Raw genomic sequence first — 20,184 nt, forward strand, 5'->3', positions numbered from 1 at the left:
CGGCTAACACCTGTAATCCTAACACTTTGAGAGGCCAAGGCAGGCAGATCACTTGAGGCCAGGAGTTCAAGACTAGGTTAGGCAACATAGTGAGACCCTGTCTCTACTAAAAGCAACTTTAAAATTAGAATTAGTCAGGAGTGGTAGTGTGCACCTATAGTACCAGCTGTTTGGGAGGCTGAGGTGGGAGGATTGCTTAAGCACAGGAGTTCAAGGCTGCAGTGAGCTGTGATGGCACCACTGGGCTCCAGCCTGGGTGACAGAGTGAGACCCTGTCTCAAAACACAACAAAATAAAACATAAGAACAGTCTCATAAATATTTTCACTTTGGAACTTGACCCAGTCAGTGAGTTCAAACCTAGTATTTTCAATTAATTGAAGTGTCTAGTATAATAAAATCTGATTTGCTTAATGTTGGCTCTGAAGTAATTTGACTTAATAACTTGTAACAATAAATACAGAGTTGTTTTTCTGTCTATAGCTTAAGAAGTGAGCTGGGTATTGAAAGTCTTAGATTTGCTAACTATAATTGAATTATTTGTGTCTAGACTGCTCTTTGGCATGTTTCCAAATCATTTTTGTTTCCTTTGGGAGAATAGAGACATAACAGCTGTAGAGATGACCATGATTGCTGTGTGAACATGTTTGCCTTCAGTAAATGTGTTTGCCTACTTGGATATAGGCCTGCATATTATTTTTGCAGTCAGATTTTGGGTAAAGCTCATGGACTTTTTCTAAAATGCTCCCTATCTTAGACCATCAAATGAGGCGTCAAGTGTGCAGGTCAAGTTGCAGTTAGAGATACATTTGAATGATGTTGCCCACATTGGTCTTTGGAATATGAAATCCTTTTTTTTTTTGTCCTTTCATTAGTACATGTAGTAGATCTGAAAGAGAATTCAGCTTGAATTTTCTCTGTTTGGAAGAGAATTGGTAATGTATCCAAAGCACTTCTCTTTTCATACTCAAGTTAACTTCAAATGGTTGTAGAGCCTACAGGGATTTTATTTAGCCATAGTGAAACTGATTATGACCAACAGTTGGCTTCTAATAAAAAATGTTATATTTTTGAAAATGTGCAGATTTTGAGGTTTATCACAGGTGAGAATCTGTCATATCTGAGATTGTTGTTTCAGCATATTTTAGAGTGATACTCATGTTGAAATGCATTAGATCTCTTAAAGAAAATTGCTAAGTGCAAATTCAGTTCTGTGAGCTGCACATAAAGGTGCTTCAGTCACTTTGTGATTGTAGGAAAAAGAGAACTTTCTAGGGCACGGTTTTATAGTTTTATATCTTTGGAGGTTTTTGTTTTGTTGTTACTGTTTTTAATGATTCCGCTCTGTCACCCAGGCTGGAGTGCAGTGGTACAATCATAGCTTGCTTCAGCCTTGAACTCCTGGGCTCAAGTGATCCTCCCACCTCAGCCTCTCAAGTAGCTGGGATTACAGATGGTGGCCACTGTGCCGGCTGGGAGATATTTAAAGACATAAGTTTCTCTGCAGATCACTTTCCTTGTTAATAATGCTGACAGATGCTAGGAGTTGTTATCTTACATCTGGTCTCTTCACTTTTATGAGTGCCATGGAACTCATAAGCTGTATTGTGAGCAAGTGTATTTTCAACCTTCTCAGGAAGTTTAAGATTGTTAAAACAGATTTTTAAGAAGTAAAGACTGTATTTAGAAGATAAAGTTGAAGGGAGATTCAATTAGTTACAACATCTTTGGATCAGTTGTTTCTTACAGTGTGCAGTAATTAAGCTTTCAGGACACAAGGTACAAATACTAGTATTTCCTATACCGAGCACAGATAATAATATGGACTCATCTCCAGCAGTATAGGAAAGTTCATGTGACAGTTTTTCAAAGATAATGCCTAATTTTAAACACCAGATTATTTTCGTGTCTTAAAAATCAAAGTGTTGATTGTAATGGATAGGGTTTGGGATAAATAAAATATAGAAGCCTTCCTATTGAAGACTTTACAAAATTATGATCAAATTGTATACTCTGGTTAAAAAAAGATAAATTCAATTTCTGACCTTAAAACTCTTGTTTGGGCAAACAAAAAGGTGGGTCCTCTTAGGGTCAGAACACTTTTCAGGATGACCCCATTTCTTAAGTTGTTGGAAATAATATTTTGATAAGGTCCCTCAGTTCCTTCTTCATGCCTCAGGTTCCTTTTGTGTACTGTTTTCTGGAGAGCCCATAAAGAGATGAGACATACACTTGCCCTTTAAGTCTAGGAGGGGGAAAAGTATTTCTGATACCCAGTTTTACCTTCCCGTAGGTGAATTTCACCAAGTTATTTCAAAACTTTTCTACTCGCCACAACACATGCCACCTTTACCATCTTACTCCCCTCCCAGCAGAGAAACTTGCCTCTTTTCCTTAGGTAACTAGTAGATGGGACTATAGTAATTTGTTTCAGTAACCTCTCAGCTCATTTAAATAATCTGGTCTCTGCCTCAAGACCAGTGGTTCTCAACTAGAGTTGATTTTGCTTTTTCTCTGCCCAGGGGACAGTTAGCAGTTTTTGGAGACACTTTCTGGTTATCACAACTTGGTGTGGGTTACTGCTAGCATCCAGTGAATATTAGAGATTAGGGTGCTGCTAAATATTCTACAGCGCATAGGGCGGCACCACCCCATAACAAAGAACTGTCCCCAAATGTCCAGAGTGCCCAGGCTGGGAAACCTTGCTCTAGTTTTAGACGTATCACGCTGTAGGTCCTAAGCAAATTTTTCATTATCCTGGTTCACTCAGAACACTGCTTCATCAAATATCTTCTCTTTCCTGTATTTTTTTATTTTTTATTTTTTTTTAGATGGAGTTTCACTCTTGTTGCCCAGGTTGGAGTGCAATGGTGCATCTCAGTTCACCGCAACCTCCGCCTCCCAGGTTCAAGTGATTCTCCTGCCTCAGCCTCCTAAGTAGCTGAGATTACAGGCATGCGCCACCACGCCTGGCTAATTTTGTATTTTTAGTAGAGACGGGGTTTCTGCATGTTGGTCAGGCTGGTCTGGAACTCCCAACCTCAGGTGATCCACCTGCCTCCGCCTTCCAAAGTGCTGGGATTACAGGCGTGAGCCACCGCGCCCAGCCTTCCTGTATTTTTTTTTTTAACCTCTCCCTCTTCACTGACACCAGGTGTTCCTATTAATGTGGTCAAATCTCTCACTTGTAAAAAAGGAATAAAACCTCTCTCTTTTCTAGTTACTGGTCTGTTCTTTTGTAGAATGACCTTTGGGAAGAGTTCATTTATCTCAGTCTCTTCATCTTTTATTCCTTAGTGCACTGTCGTTGACTTTTGACCCCACCAATCCATTGAAATTTCTTTCCAAAGTCACCAGTGGTCTGTTGACCAAATCTAGCAGCCATTTTCATTGCTTATCTTACTTGATAGCACCACAGATTTAATGTTAGTGACTACTTTCTTGAAACTACTCCCTTGACTTTGCAGACCACTCTCCTGTGCCCATCATCAGTGTTTCTTCTTTGAATTCTACAACTTCCCATGTGGTTCCATCTATTCACACGTGTTCATGCCCACATGAGCTCACTTAGGACCAGCACACCAGTGAGTACACCACTGATACTCAGGTCTGCCTGACTTTCTATCTAGATACCTTATAAGTATCTCAAGCTTAATCTCTATATTTTCTCTTCCTAATTCCCACCAAAAATGTTTTCTCTTTTCCCAATGGTTGATATTCCCATTCTTTCCATCTCCCAAGTTAGAGACTAGGAAACTATTCTCTTTTGCTCTCATAACATCCCTTAGTAACAAAGTGGTTAGGATTTTTTACTCACTAAACATAACTGAAATTTGCATTTCCATTGCCTTTGCCTTAGTTCAGTCCTTTTTTTGGGGGGGGGGACGGAATTTTGCTCTTGTTGCCCAGGCTAGAGTGCAGTGGCATGATCTTGGCTCACTGCAACCTTCACCTTCCAGTTTAAAACGATTCTCCTGCCTTAGCCTCCCAAGTAGCTGGGATTACAGGTGCATGCCACCATGCCCAGCTAATTTTTGTATTTTTAGTAGAGATGGGGTTTCACCATGTTGGCCAGGCTGGTCTTGAACTCCTGACCTCGTGATCTGCCCACCTTGGCCTCCCAAAGTGTTGGATTACAGGCCTGAGCCACCACGCTCGGCCTTGATTCAGTCCTTCGTTGACAGTTCCAGTGGCTTCAAAACTACCTTCCAGGCTCAACACTGACAAACACAACTTCTGCAATGCTTACCAGAGTAATTTTTCCAGAATTTTCCTAGGTAAAGAGAGAGCATAACATCTGGAGCTACGTTGCCAGAGTTTCAATTGAGGGCAAATCATTTTTCTTTTCGGTGCTTCAGAATTCTCAGTGGGAATGAACATGTTAGTACCAATGTTATAAGGTTGATGTAGAGTTAAGTGACTGAGTACATGTAAAGCTCTTGGAACAGTTTCTGGGTAAATAATGTTAGCTGCTATTAGTTTATACGATCATTAATGTTGTAATACACATCTGAACACATGTACCAAAAGTTCTTCATTTCTGTGATAACCTACCAAATAAAATTTAAACTGCTTATTCTGACTTGCTGGCCTCATCATGAGCTAACTCCGTTTACTTTTCCAGTTTCTTCTCTGATCTCTGCTGTAAATACCATGTGTTTCAGCAATTTGATACTCTTAGCAGTTCCTCCAGAGTGCTTTTACTGCTTGACTGTTTCTTCTCTCTGAAATGCTGTCCTCATCTCCACCGTGGAGACTCCTACTTGTTGACCTGTTTGCTTTTTTTATTTTAAACAAATGAAGTCTTTGAGGACAGAGATCTTATTAATGCTTATAATGTCTGACTCATAGAACACATTTAGTAAAAATTTGTTGAAAGCATAAATGAACATTTAAAAAACGAGAAGAGACTGGGCACAGTACACTCCCAGCACTTTGGGAGGCTGAGGTAGGAAGATTGCTTGAGCCCAGGAGGTCGAGACCAGCCTGAGCAACAACGTAAGACTCCATCTCTACAAAAAACCTAAAAATATTAGCCAGGTATGGTGGTGTGCGCCAGTGGTTCCAGCTACTTGGGAAGGTGAGGTAGGCAGATCGCTTGAAGATGAGTTGAGCCCAGGAGGTCAAGGCTTCAGCGAGCTGTGTTCACGCCTCTGCACTCCAGCCTAGGCGACAAAACGAGACCCTGTTTTGTTTTGTTTTTTTTTTTTTTTTTTGAGACAGAGTCTCGTTCTGTTGCCCAAGCTGGAGTGCAGTGGTATGATCTCACCTGACTGCAACCTCCGCCTCAGTACCAAGTAGCTGGGACCACAGGTGCTTGCCACCATGCCTGGCTAATTTTTTTTTTCTTTTTTTCTTTGAAGACGGGGTTTCACCATGTTGGCCAGACTGGTCTTGAACTCCTGACCCCAGATGATCCACCTGTCTTGGCCTCCCGAAGTGCCGGGATTACAGGCGTGAGCCACTGCACCCAGCCAAGACCCTGTCTTCAAAACAAAACCTAGAAGAATCAAACCACTGAAATCTGGAAAAATTAGTTATTTGCTACACAAAGCCTTGCACCAGCAACTTCAGCATCACTTGGAAGCTTATGATGCTCAGAATCTTAGGTTCCATCCCAGAGTCAACCGAATCAGGATCTGCATTTTTAAAAGATGCTCAAGTGATTCATAGGTGTGTTAAAATTTAGTTGTAGTTCATTTATCTTTTCCCCAACAAACACGGGTTTTCATATATTTGAAGTCTTATTTTTGATGTTACTATAGATTAAAAGAATTTTGTAAATAAGCTTAGTGACAAAAGTAAAACAAATTTAAAAATAGCAGTTAAACTGAATAATGATTTTGTTTCCTCGTAAGACAACAGTTAGCAGAAGCCATATGTACAGTTGTTTCTGAAGGCGAGATCATTTTTTAACTAGAGCTGCTCCATGGTGTATTTAAGAGTTTTATTTGATACCATCTCTGGTAATATTAGAGCCTTGACAGCATGTCTCATATGAATATTTTTGTTTTGCTTATAGATTGAATTTCATGAAATGTTGAGGTGGAAGTCTGTGGATTAGGACTGAGGGAATACCTTCTTTGATTCTTTCTGATTTTTTGACAGGCTTCCCTAAGTTTGTCCTAGGCCTCACTCTACCTTAGCAGAAACTGGCAATGTGCCCATTAGGAGAGAATAGAATTTAGTAAAATGTGAAAGGTTTTTAAAAAGTGTCATTGATAAATAAGATGAAAAGATTGGAAACCATCAAAGCTTTATTACTTAAAAGTTAACATAGGCACTATGTTCAGCTCAAGTACCTTAAGAGGTATGTCTTCCGTGCTTACACATCAACATACAGAGGTTAATGTTGTTATATGGCACAACTTTTGTGTAGTAAATATTTCAGTCACAGTATTAAAGTTTCTATTAAAATATTTCTAAAAATATGGGAAATGTGATATTTTAAATTAATGGGCCTGAAAAAAAATAGCTTAAAGTTAAATGTTTTTATTGGATTATAAGAGTTCCAAGTTTCTTTCTAGATTATTTGAAATAGTTTACAAAATGCTATTTTAAACAGACTTTCAACCCATTTCAAAACTCAAATATAGATGCCTGAGGGTTGAGAGAGAAAGAGAGTGTGTTACCACATGTTTATCATTGGAATGTAGAAACAAATTAATACTCAATTCAGCAAATACTTATTGAAGAATATATATATTTCAGATGCCTTGATAAAAATTGGTGACAGTAGGTAATTGAGAAAGATATTATGGTATTGACAGAACACAGTTCCTGCCTTCAAGGAGTTTACCTTTTAGTGAGAAACAGCCAGTAAACTATTTCAATATAAGGTATGAATTGCTGTAACAGATGGGTACGTAAGATACAGCTAGAACATAGAGAAAGGATGCTAGTTGCTAGATTTTCATTAGAAGATGCATTTTTGTTTCAGCAAATTAACTTCCTAAGTCTCAATATCCTCATCTATAAAACTAGAAATAAAAAGTACCTGGAAGACTCATTTTGAGGGTCAAATGAAAATACATGTGCAGTGCTTAGTACAATACATAAAACAGACTGCATAATAAATGTTGACTGCTGCTAATACTTAGTGGCCATTACTTAGGGAATCTTTCCTTCTGTCTTTGTGATTTCTGCTTCCCTTTCTCTCTTCCTTCCTTCTTTCTTTATTTTATTTTATTTTTAATATTCGTTGCCCTAGTCCATGGATTTGAAGGAAACATTGCTAAAATCATGGAGGTCAAATTTAGGTTTCTTTGGACATTTCTTTTCTCCTGTTGTCTCTTCCCTGCCCACCCAACATGAATAACCCTAGTCTCCTCTTTAACTTTTGAAAGTTTCCTGAACAGTAATGGTAGGGTCCTTTTACAGCATGATGTCACGTGTTATTCAAGACTTGTACTGTCCAGTATGGTAGCCTTTAGTCACATATTGCTATTTAAATTTATAAAAAATTAAAAATTCAGTTCCTCAGTCACACCAGTCACACTTAAATGCTCAACAGCCACATTAGCTAGTGCCTACCAAATTGAGCAGCACAAATACAGAACATTTCCAGGAAGTCCTGTTTTATAGCGTTACTCTAGAAGGGCAATTGCTGATAATATAGGCTGTTTACCTTAATTAAAATTATATGATTCAGAATTCTCTGTCCCAAACTATATTTAAAATTTTTTTTTTGTAATTCTCACTTCTGGTTAGTTTCCATTAAGGAGTTACCATGCTTGACAATGCTGATTCTTATTTTTATAAATATAAAATCTACATTGGTATTTCAATTTGTGTTTTAAGACTTATTAAAATGTCTTGGGGTGTTTTTTTCAAATATAATTCAGTGAAGTTTTCAGACTCTTTTAAGTCACATCTTTAAAATGCTATTTCTGATTAAAGATAACGTAACATAATGTTGCGATAAATATGTATTCTGCTCTACAATAAATATATAGACTGGTTTACTCCCTTCTTTCTTCTTCAGTCTTTTATGTATTATATTTGCCTTTTCTGAGCAACTCAGCTTGCTTTTTCCAAATACAGACAGTATTCAGTTAGGGTGTTTCATACACCAGCTGCCATTTACATCTATGTTATTACCTATGGCAGACACCTACACATGCTGACAGACAATTTTAAGTCAGTCAGTCCATCCTTAAGATTACCAGAAGACCAGAAAGATTATCTACTGACTGCTGCTGGGCAGATTTTACACTGAGTTTGAAGTGTTCAGTTATATATAACATTCTGGATCAGTTCGTCAAGAACTCATCCATAATTCTTCCTGGAAGTGTCCTCATGTGTAGCTGTCAGGATCTTTCCAGAGAGACTTTTAAAAAAATTCTGTAACCCTAAAAATGATGTTTGCTACTTTTTTATTTGTTGCAATATAAACACTTACTATTTACAGATAATATAAGTAAATACTGAGTTCCTTTTCTTACTATGAACTATGTTATTGCCATGTTGACCTGTTGAGTTCACTGTATACTTTATGAAGCCATATTCTCAACAATATATCAGATATCAGTGATCTTTAGTAATTAGTCTTTTATTCTGAAAGATTGGGCACCAGATCAGAGTTGAAGAGAAAGTGAATAAGCCTTTAATGTTTTAACAATATCTTGGAGTTTGAAAACACCATAGAGATCACTGGCTGTATTTTTTAGAAAAGAAAAAATTTAAAAGAAATTGTGACTTATAGTCATGGGCCTACGTAGCAGTTTTCTTTTTTAATGTATACTTTATTCCATATAAGTTGGTATATAATTAAATGTTTACAGTTTACACATCTGTATAGAAATGCAATGAACAAATTTGAATTCAGAGAGACTCAAAGAGGGCCAGTTACTTCATGTCTCATTGTCTCAGTTTTTTTTTTTTTAATGTAAAATGGGCCAATTATTGTGTTGAGCTTAAGTGTTTGTTTTGAAGACCTAAAGAGTAATAATGCATGGTACTAACACATGCCATAGCATGGTTGAATCTTGACGATACTGTGCTAAGTAAAAGAAGCCAGACACAGGCCAGACGCGGTGGCTCACGCCTGTAATCCCAGCACTTTGGGAGGCCGAGGTGGGTGGATCACTTGAGGTCAGGAGTTTGGGACCAGCCTGACCAACATGGTGGAACCCTGTCTCTACTAAAACTACAAAAAAATTAGCTGGGCGTGGTGGTGTGCTCCTGTAATCCCGGCTATTTGGGAGGCTGAAACAGGAGAATCGCTTGAACTCAGGAGGCAGAGGTTGCAGTGAGCTGAGATCGTGCCATTGCACTGCAGCCTGGGCGACAAGAGCGAAACTCCATCACACACACACGCACACACACACACAAAATCCAGACACAAAAGATCACATATTATGATTTATTTATATGAAATGTCCAGAAAAGCCAAGTCAGTAGAGACAGAAAATAGATAAGTGGTTACCAGCGGCTTAGGGGTGAGGGGGTGGGAAAGAGTGGAGAGTGACTGCTGATGGGTACAGTTCCCTTTCAGCATGATGAAAATGTTCTGAAATTCGTGGTGGTGGTGGTGATGGTTATACATCTTTGTCAATATACTTAGAACTACTGAGTTGTACACTTGATAAAGGTGAAATTTATCATATGCGAATTGATACCTCACTAAGAAAAAACGCAGTAATGCATGTAAAGTACTTAGCAGGTACCTGTTACATAATAAGCTTTTTTTTAGGGGGGGGGGGGATGGAGTCTCGTTCTGTCACCCAGGCTGGAATGTGGTGGCACAATCTCAGCTCACTGCAATCTCCGCCTCCCAGGTTCAAACAATCCTCCTGCCTCAGCCTCCCAAGTAGTTGGGACTAGGCATGTGCCACCGTGCCCGGCTAATTTTTGTATTTTTAGTAGAGACAGGCTTTCACCATGTTGGCCAGGCTATCTCAATAAGCTGTCTTTATAAAGATTTTTGGCTACAGTTATTAGGAACCATTTGTGAATTTTAAGAAAAGAATGCAGAAAAACTAGGAAGTATAGGCTGGGCGGGGTGGCTCATGCCTGTAATCCCAGCAGTTTGGGAGGCCGAGGCGGGTGGATCACCTAAGGTCAGGAGTTCGAGACCAGCCTGGCCATCATGGTGAAACCCCATCTCTACTACAGATACAAAAATTAGCTGGGCATGGTGGCGGGCGCCTTATAATCCCAGCTACTCGGGAGAGTGAGGCAGAAGAATCACTTGAACCCGGGAGTCGGAGGTTGTGGTGACCTGAGATCGCACCATTGCGCTCCAGCCTGGGAAACAGGAGTAAGACTCAGTCTCAAAAAAAAAAGAAAAACTGGAAAGTATAATATTTAGTATTGTGTTTTATTTTACTACCTGAAATACAAATAATTTAACCACTAATGGCATATTTTAATTACTTTTTCAGCAGTAGAATGTAAAAAAGATATTTACTAACACTAGTTTCCAAATTCAGGTATTAATCATAGCGAGTTTTTTGCAAGAAAGAATCCCATGTTTTAGTCAGTATTACAGTACTATTTCAATATTTTTCTTAATATAAATATATAAGCCATTAAAATGGCAGATTTTATGTTGTATACATTTTACCATGATTTTTTAAAATAATAAATACTAAGTCTCGTAAGAGCTTTTAATCCTTGAGAAGCCTTCTTCCTATGTGTATTGTCCTGTCCTTTTTATTATTTCAGGAAAAGGTAATCATAGTGATAGAAATCTTTAATGATGGCAGTTTATATGTATCTTTATTTTGTGGCTTTTAAAATAAAAATTATTACAGCTGATATCTAATATATGTATCTACCAGGTACTGAATAGGGCACCCATGGGAAGTAAATTCCATACCTTAAATTAATCTCATGTTGTTAGTGTGATAAAATAGAACACTCAGTGTTGTTGGTCTGGGGGAAAGTGATGTTTTAGCTTCTCTTCTCAGCTGTCATAGTGGTGCCAGTAACTTATAGAGTAGAAAATGCTCTGGTTAACTCTCAGAATCTGTAATAAAGAGCTGCTATAGATCTTCGTGTGATGCTAGTAGCAGAAAAAAGATAGTTTTTGTTTTAAGGGCTTACATAAGGTAGTTGAGGACAAATTGTTTTAAGGGCTTACATAAGACAGTTGAGGACAAAGAATTCACAAAGGATAGCCCCAGTGCTTATGAATGGCTCTTGATGTATGATGGTTGCTCAGATATTTGTTTAATTAATTTACAGATATTCATTGGGATGCAATTTGATGATAATTAAATGCATGAATTGTGATAGCTATTTATCAAGCCAATTTTATACGCTAGCATTTTGTTTGAGAGATTGGGTGGGGATGGAGATACCAGGAAATTCTGTAAGTGTTACCGCCTTCAAGGAACTTAGAAAGGTGGTGGGCGATGGGGAAGATACTAAAGAATGGTGTAAAAAATGCAAGGTTGAATATAGCCAAGTGCTTCAGTACTTGGTGAAGGTGTGAAATGCTCCATATGAAGAGAAAAGAATGCAGTAGTGACTAGATTTATGGCGGAAATGGGATTTGGGGTTGGCCTCGAAGGACTATCTTAAAGGCTGAGACAGGGTGAAAGGTATTTCCATGTAGAGATACTGATCAGTTATGAGACCAACTAGAGCAAAGGTATAAAGCCTGAGAGTCAACCCCTCGAAAGTTAATGAAATGTGAGCTCCATCTGATTGGAGCTGGGAAATCCACTTTAGGAGAAAGTGACAGACTTATGGTTGGATTGATTAAGTGAGATGGGGTTATACAGAATCTTCAGCTTCAGAAGCGGAGTAGTTCATAGTTCACAGAGACTTCGAGAGGAGAAGTCAGGGTACTTAGTATAGGTTCTCTAACTGAAAAATGAATTGATGTTTAAGGAGAGATTAATGTGGTAGTTTTGTGTATGGTGTGAAAATGAGGTTGGAGAGACTCATTAATGGGTTTGTTCCATAGTGCCCTTGTGTGGGGTATACACTTTTTTTTTCTTTGAGGCGCAGTGCGGTGACGCAATCCCAGCTCACTGCAACCTCCGCCTCCCGGGCTCAAGCGATTCTCCTGCCTCAGCCTCCCGAGTAGCTGGGACTATGGGTGCCTGCCACCACACTCCGCTAATTTTTTGTAGTTTTAGTAGAGATGGGGTTTCACCATGTTGGCCAGGCTGGTCTCAAACTCTTGACCTCAGTTGATCCGCCCACCTCGGCCTCCCAAAGTGCTGGGATTACAGGTGTGAGCCTCTGTGCCTGGCCAGGTGTACACTTTTGTATGACACATAAGGCTGAGTCTAGGCAGAGTTATAAGTAGATTATTGCCTTTTGCCTTTTTTCCCCACTGTTTTCCCCCGTGTCTCTCTTCATTGTCCCCATAGACCCTAATGTTATAATAGATTGTCTAGCTAACATAATAGATTCTAGACAATCAGCTGTTATTTAGTGAGTTTGTGATTTGGGGGATAATCTCTTTTTTAAAAAACACAAATTCTCACTTTAATAAGTGACTTTTGTAAACCAAGAGCTTTCCTTGTCAAATTTTCATTATAGGTTAATGATGAAATGGCAGGTAATTCACACTTTTGGACAGAGCACACCGCCCCCGTGGAATCACCCTACAGAAGAGGCCAGCTATAAAGGATGTCTCACACCTTTAAGATCAGTGTTTCTCAATGTGTGGACCATGGATACCTGTATTAGAATACCCAAAGGATTTGTTTAAAATTCAGGCTGAGCCCTTCCCAAGACCTAATAGAGCTAAAAGCTTTGGGAGTAGGTGGAGGAAGCCTGCATCTTTACCCAGCAATCCAGGTAATTTATATGCATACTATGTTTTGAGACCCACTGATGAAAGAATTCTAATTTTCTATAGAGTTACTCTAGCAAGGAACCTTCTCATTTCTTATATATTAGGTTATTTCTACATGGGACATTTCCCAGCAGACCATATTATTTATAGTATCTTATTAGGTGGAAGCCAAAAGAACATTAAATAATCTGCTGGTGTTTTTGGGTTAGTTTTGCACTATTTCTCACAGTGCAAGCAATTCTTGTTACCTAGTAAAACGGTTCCCCCTTTGAAGGGTTGAATATTATTCACATAGCAGCCCAGCCTGTGGTGTATGTGTTTAATCTGTCAAATCTCATTAAATTTTTCTTCTATAAGAATGCTAATGATAACAATTTCTAGAATTGAATGATTTCTACTCTGCCTGTTGGACTGCAAATTTGAAATCCCCTATAATAATTAGACCCCTCCTTAGAGTATATTATAATGACCATTGAACCTGTATCTAAAAATTATAGTAACTTAACCATCCAGTCTTAAAAAAAAAAATTAAAACAGGAATTCCAAAACAATCTCAGAAGTTAGAATAGGTGAAGTTAGCCTATTTTAGATGTGTGCAGGGGTGGCAGTGGGGGGGAAAGATGGATTACTAAGTATCATTTATTTCTTGCTGGGTAAAAATTCAAACACAAGACCTTATAGCTGCCTTTTTATTACACTTGGCTTCCTTTTAGCTTTATTGGGCTTTGGTTGGTACATATGTGAATAAATTTAGACTATTATTGTATTTGACTGACAAACACTTAAAAATGAGTTTGTTCATATTCATTTTAGGTGGAGCTAGAAATGGAACCTAAATTGTAATGTATAATACAGCATGCTGCTTTTCGTTCTGGTTTTATGGTAACATTGAAACTAAAATGTTTCTTTCTAATGTGTCCATCCTGACTGCCATCGTTAAACTAGAGCCTCTTGTCTGCTATCTAAAAAGAGCAACAGCCGGAAGGAAGCGATTGATTTATACACATTTGAATTAGTCTGTAAAGCCCAAGGCCTGTGTTTGTTCAAGAAGAGACAGCAGCAGCAGTAATGCTCTGTGCATCAGGTGGATTAGTTGCAAATGTGCAAGCTATCATCTTTCTAAGAGAAGCATTTTAACAAGGCAAATTTGTTCCTAGCTCTTCTTTTTTTCTGTATATCTGTTGTGTTGATTTTTAATTTGGATTGTTTTCCACTGGCTTTAAAAATGCAAGTCTTTTTCAAAGAAAGGAGAAAGCATTTTGTAGCTAGTAGTATTACAAGATTCCATCATGTTGTACATTGATTATACATCAAACTATATATAGTATAGTTAGCTTGATGTAGACTGTGTAGCTTTGTAGTTTGCAACTTGGTTGTATATTTAAATGAGAAACAAGTGACTAACTGGATCCCATCAAGGTGGGTGTTAAGTACAGCCTCAGCCATAAAAGACTTAATCAGGCCGGGTGCAGTGGCTCATGCCTATAATCCCAGCACTTTGGGAGGCCGAGGCAGGTGGATCACCTGAGGTCAGGAGTTCAAGACCAGCCTGACCAACATGGAGAAACCCCGTCTCTACTAAAAATACAAAATTAGCCGGGCGTGATGGTGCATGCCTGTAATCCCTGCTGAGGCGGGAGAATCGCTTGAACCAGGAGGCGAGGTTGCGGTGATCCGAGATCACGCCATTGCACTCCAGCCTGGGAAACAAGAGCAAAACTCCCTCTTAAAAAAAAAAGACCTAATCAATAACGTTTCCAAGGAGAAAGTGGGATTTTGAAATTCCTACTAGCTGCCAAAAGACAAAATGTTCCTGAGACAGCTTTACTACCAAGTGAAAAAGTTAAAAAATTCATTAGCTATAGCAAAAATCAGTTTTCAGTTTTTCCGGTTACCAGTTTTCTGGAAATATTTGATTTTCAAATCTGCTGTTAGATTGCATTGTGCTTTTATTGAAATAGAGCATCTGGAGACTCTGCTATAGATGCTCTGCTTCAGAAATGAAGATGTCTCCATTAAATTTGGTCATAGTAGCATGAAATCTTTTAGCTGAATATAAAACATTTTGACACCTTTAAAGGATAAACGCTCATACCTTCAGGACTGTCAATTCATTTTATTAGTTGTGTGGTATTAGATGCATCTCCCTTGGAGCATACTCTTAATTGTTAATTTAAAGTTCCTTGTAGTTTTAATTTTAAAGGACTTATTTTTGGAATGTTATTAACATTCCTTTCGTTTTGTAATCCCCAACAGAATTTTGCCATTGCCAGATAATTTAACTAGTGCAGGAATTTGACTTTGTTATATACTCATGAGGGGCAAATTCTTTACTGATCATTTGATGGTTAGCTTTGCCAGAAGATTAGGAATATTACTATTTTAGTTTCCCAAGATGATAAGTCTTTGAAAGTGGACAAGAGAATTGACTCAGTAAAGGTTACAGCCACGAAGACAGCAGAATTGTAAAATTGTTCTCATTGCTGATAAAATTGAGTCTTTAAATGCATAGTTGCATACATGCATGAATGCGTGCACACACACACACACAGACACACTTTGGGAATGTAATCTGTAAAATATGTTGCCAGTCTCAGATGATACTGTAAAATAAGTGGAGTTTTCATTGTCCTGGCTTTCTTTTCTGCTTCTTTTTATTGATTTTTTAATTAGCCTACCCCAATATCTTCCAGGGAATTTTTAAAAAGTTATCCTTCTCTCTTTCTTGAGGTTCCTCATATAGTCTCACTCACACGCACATTTTCACGAGAGCGAAGTCTACCCTTAACTGAAATGAATGACTGCTGAATGATCAGGAACTCCAAGTCTACATGGAATTCTTGCTCTTCGGTCCCAGACTCTCCCTTCTGTGTCCCCCTTAGGCAGGTGAGCATTCTGTAGTTTGTAGCCACAGCTTCACCTGGTTTGGGTTTTCTTCCTGTCATTGCCTTATTCCAGTTAATCATTACCTAGACTAGTTGCTAAGCTGAAAATTCATATTGTGCAATTTCATATTGGATAACATAGTTACTTGTTTTTTGAACAATGCTTTCAAAAAATAAAGGGAAAAAATGAATCTCTTAATGATAGCATTTTGGAGCCTTAACATTTGATCAGCATTTAAAAACAGTGTTACATGTTTGAAGTGTGGTGGTTCTTGAAACTGTTTTACTGCCTTCTTTGTCCTCATAGAGAATGTTGTCCTAAGCACAGAACTTGTCATTCGAGTATCTTGAGGATTTGTACAAATTGTTTATCCTGTGACATCAATTCTTTGTGCTAACTGGTTTCTGCCTTTGACAAGGCTTTTGAAATTTGTGCAACAAAAGCTTCCACGAGTGAAGGACAATATGGTTTTGTTCACTGCTAATTCCTGGAGTGGTTAACATTGTCTGGGGTGATACCTTGATTAAAGCAGACAAGAAAATATGTGAGGATAGCTGTGGAAATAGAAAATATAAAAATTTTAACATTCTCACACTGAGTGACTTTTCATGTAGAGGTTTATTTCCTTTCAGAAATGCTGTCACTTTACTCAATTCAATGATTTTTTATTTTTTCAAATTAATATAGTTTGTTTTGACAAATGAGTTCATCAGATTGTTCATCTGACCAAAAATTTTAAAAGTTCGGTACTCTGTCCTATTCTTTTGTCGTGAACATCTCTCACGCTGATCTCATTATACCTGTTTTCTTTCTGCCATCCACAGCACAGTCGTTTTTCCTTTTTCTTCTTGTCATTCAAAATGGTGCTTATTTCACATTTTTGTCTGTTTTATTTTAAAATAATACGTGTTTATCATAACTTATTCAACCAATAACAAAGGAGATGAAGTAAAAAATTCATAATTAGCCAGCCAGCCTAATTCTTCTTCTGCAGAGGCAACCATTGTTAGTTCCTCATGTGTTCTTCTAGATGCTTCCCGAGCATATAAGCTGCACATCATTTGTAATGCCTGCATAATATTCTGCTATTTGCTTAACCATAATTTAGTTAACCAATTTTCTTTCTTTTTTTTTTTTTTTTTTTGGGATGAAGCCTTGCTCTTGTCTCCCAGGCTGGAGTGCAATGGCACAATCTCAGCTCACTGCAACCTCTGCCTCCCAGGTTCATGCGATTCTTATGCGTCAACCTCTCGAGTAGCTGGGATTACAGGCCCCTGACACCATGCCTGGCTAATTTTTGTATTTTTTTTTTTTAGTAGAGATAGGGTTTCACCATGTTGGCCATGCTGGTCTCGAACTCCTGACCTCAGGTCATCCACCCACCTCGGCCTCCCAAAGTACTGAGATTACAGGCGTGAGCCACCACGCCTGGCCCTAGTTAACCAATTTTCTCCTGAGAAACACGTTTCCTGTTTTCCTGTTGTACCCAGTATCTGCAGTTTCCCATGGTGCTCTAGTCCTCTACTGAGGAGCATTTCAGCTGTTTCCTGTTCTCCTCTCTGTTCTACCCAGTCTTGACAGAGTTTGGAAGGATGTTTTTCTTTTCTTAGACATGTTATTTTAGAGCACTCTCAGGGATTCAGTAGTTACATGGAATTTCTTGATGTAATGTTTTGTTTTGTTTTGAGATAGAGTTTTACTCTTGTCACCCAGGCTGGATTGTAGTGGCATAATCTCGGCTCACTGCAACCTCTGCCTCCTGGGTTCAAGCAATTCTCCTGCCTCAGCTTCTCAGGTAGCTAGGATTACAGGTGCCAACCACCACACCTGGCTAATTTTGTATTTTTAGTAGAGAGGGGGTTTTGCCATGTTGGCAAGGCTGGTCTTGAACTCCTGACCTCAAGTGATCCACCCACCTCGGCCTCCCAAAGTGCTGGGATTACAGGCATGAGCCACCATGCCCGGCTGTGATTTAATGTTTATAATTTTAAAACCCATGAATGTTTTCAGGGAATTAGAGTTAACTTTTAGAAAATTGCTTTTGTAGTGTCCCGTGTTATCCTTATGTGAGTAAAGCATTATCCTGTAGGCTGAGAGTAGAGAGTACAAAACAGAGGCCAGGCCCTGATGGATTCACCCTGGGGCTTCACTCTTTCTCTTCACCTTTCACTACTGAAAGCTGTTAGTATGTGTCTATTCACTATGTGATCCTAGGACATATTTTACTGATACGATTATTTGAGTAGGAGTTGTGTGGTGGCAATTGTGGGTTGTTTTTTTTTGGCGGGGCCGGGGTGGGGGGTTGAGACAGGGTCTGGAGTGCAGTGGCATGATCTCAGCTCACTGCAGCTTTGACTGCCTGAGCTCACGCAATTCTCTTGCCTCAGCCTCCTGAGTAGCTGGGACCACAGAAAGGAACCACCATGCCCAGCTAATTTTAAAAATTATTTGTAGAGGGGAGGTCCTGCTATATTGCCCGGGCTGGTCTCAAACTCCTGGGCCCGGGCGATCCTCCCACCTTGGCCTCCCAAACTGCTGAGATTACAGGTATGAGCCACTATGCCTGGCCCAGCAATTGCTTTAACAGTGGTTAATATGGATATTCCTTGAGCCAGAAGCATAATTTTCCCCATCTGATGCCCCAAATATGCAAGGAAAGAGAAGACATTTACAGGTCTGCAGAAGCAGGGCCCCACGAGGTGGCTACAGATATTGTTATGTGGGGCAGGGGTAGGGGAGGGAGGCGGTAGGGAGTTGTATGAAAAGTTTAGATCATTTTTTAGTAAAAACTCTGTCTTTTAAGGGTTAATTATTTAAAATATGTCCTTATAGGCTGGGCGCAGTGGCTTATGCCTGTAATCCCAGCACTTTGGGAGGCCAAGGTGGGCAGATCACCTGAGGTCAGGAGTTCAAGACCAGCCTGGCCAACATGGCGAAACCCTGTCTCTACTAAAAATACAAAAATTAGCCGAGCATGATGGTGCACGCCTGTAATCCAAGCTACTTGGGAGGCTGAGGTACAAGAATTGCTTGAACCTGGGAGGTGGAGGTTGTGGTGAGCCAAGATCACGCCACTGCACTCCTGCCTGGGTGCCAGAGCAAGACTCCATCTCAAAATAAAATAATAAAATAAAATATGTTCTTATAGTTACTTGTATAGCAGTCATATTTTCCCTAAGTGCTGGTTCCTCAGGAGCAAGGACTATGCCTTGTAACCCTTGTATCCCCAGCAGTGCCTTGCATGTAGTACAGCAAATATGGGCTATTAATTAATAAACAGAAATCGTGAAAAGGAAATGTGCCATACAGATATGCGAGTCCTAGTTATCAAAGTTAAATAAAAAGTCTTCATTTTTCCTAATTCATTACTCTTATCTAAGCAATGAATAATTTCTTGAAAAGGAACTCTGTTATATTTATTCTGGGCAAAAACTGGCTAACTCACTAGTTCACAGCTATTTTTATTATACTTTGTTAAAACAAACAAAATGGGCAAGATTAAGGAAGCTGTATTCTCCCGCTGTTGGAATGAAATTTGGTTTGAGTGTTCCTCACTGAAAAGTATTATTTTAAATTCTTTTCTACTTCATTTTCTGCAGTGGAAAGTTACGGAAATACAGTTTGAAGGAAATAATTTCAGCCTACAATAATTAAAAATATTGCCATGGGTTTTTAAAAACTCATTTTCCTTCGAACTCACGTACAGTATTTTGATGTGCATGACAAATAATGACACATATGGAGGCTGTCTTTGACGTCAGCATCTCACTTGGCATTGTTTCACATGCAGATAAAACTTGCCTATTGGAAGTTTCTAGAAATGTAATAAACCTCCCTACAGTTTATTTCTGATAGCCTTTGGGATTTAAGAGAGAAAACCAATGCTTTAATTGTTTTAAAATCAGGGAAGCAAAATATCCACGGGAAGGTGAGTTACTTAGCATTCGACAATGCAAAGTTTCAAAGCATTTTGCAAATTTTAAATATGCGCTATAATTCTTCTATAATTGGTGCCTTTGGTACTTTTTGGGTAAATTAGAGTTATTCCAAAATAATTATATTTTATAGCAGTTTTGACACCATAACACTTAGCAGCAGGATTTTTAAATTAAAATACTGTTTAGTTCTTTGCATTCTGTGACATTATGTGTTTGGACAACTTTAATTGAAATGTCTAATTCTGGTAGAAGAGGAGATCTCATTAATTGAAAATTATAAAAGGTTTCAAAAAATAAGTATTTTTTAAATTATATCTTTTCTTTTTGGTGTCATTTTAAAAGAATAAATATTCTTAGTTGTGCCTCTGAAAATCACTTATGGAGAAAATTGCACTTTGGGATTCTATACTTGTACCAGTAGAGGTCACTGTGCACCTATAAAAGGAAACCCAGTGTTTGCTTCTAGGGATGAGCTAGTTATCCTAGAATGTTATAACTAATAACAATCATTGATATTTCTGGGAACTTAACCAAATTCCCACCCCACTCCCACCTCACCTCTTAACAAAATCACTTGCCTGTCATCACCTGAGAGTCACCT

The 20,184-nt window shown here is 38.7% G+C and overlaps 1 protein-coding gene across 10 annotated transcripts in view; it reads left to right on the forward strand.

Moving 5' to 3' along the window:
• Window positions 1-20,184, forward strand: part of SCAF8 (SR-related CTD associated factor 8) — a 229,774-nt gene that overhangs the window by 114,894 nt on the left and 94,696 nt on the right. For 4 of the 10 annotated variants that reach the window (XR_010126804.1, XR_010126803.1, XR_010126802.1 and 1 more), the window contains one exon: window positions 12,501-12,761. The exons of the other annotated variants lie outside the window; for them this stretch is intronic. The gene's annotated coding sequence lies outside the window, so the exon portion shown is untranslated. The remainder of the gene's footprint in view (window positions 1-12,500; window positions 12,762-20,184) is intronic. 10 annotated transcript variants of the gene reach the window in all.

Source organism: Pongo pygmaeus, chromosome 5 (assembly GCF_028885625.2).
Source record: "Pongo pygmaeus isolate AG05252 chromosome 5, NHGRI_mPonPyg2-v2.0_pri, whole genome shotgun sequence".
NCBI lineage: Eukaryota > Metazoa > Chordata > Mammalia > Primates > Hominidae > Pongo > Pongo pygmaeus.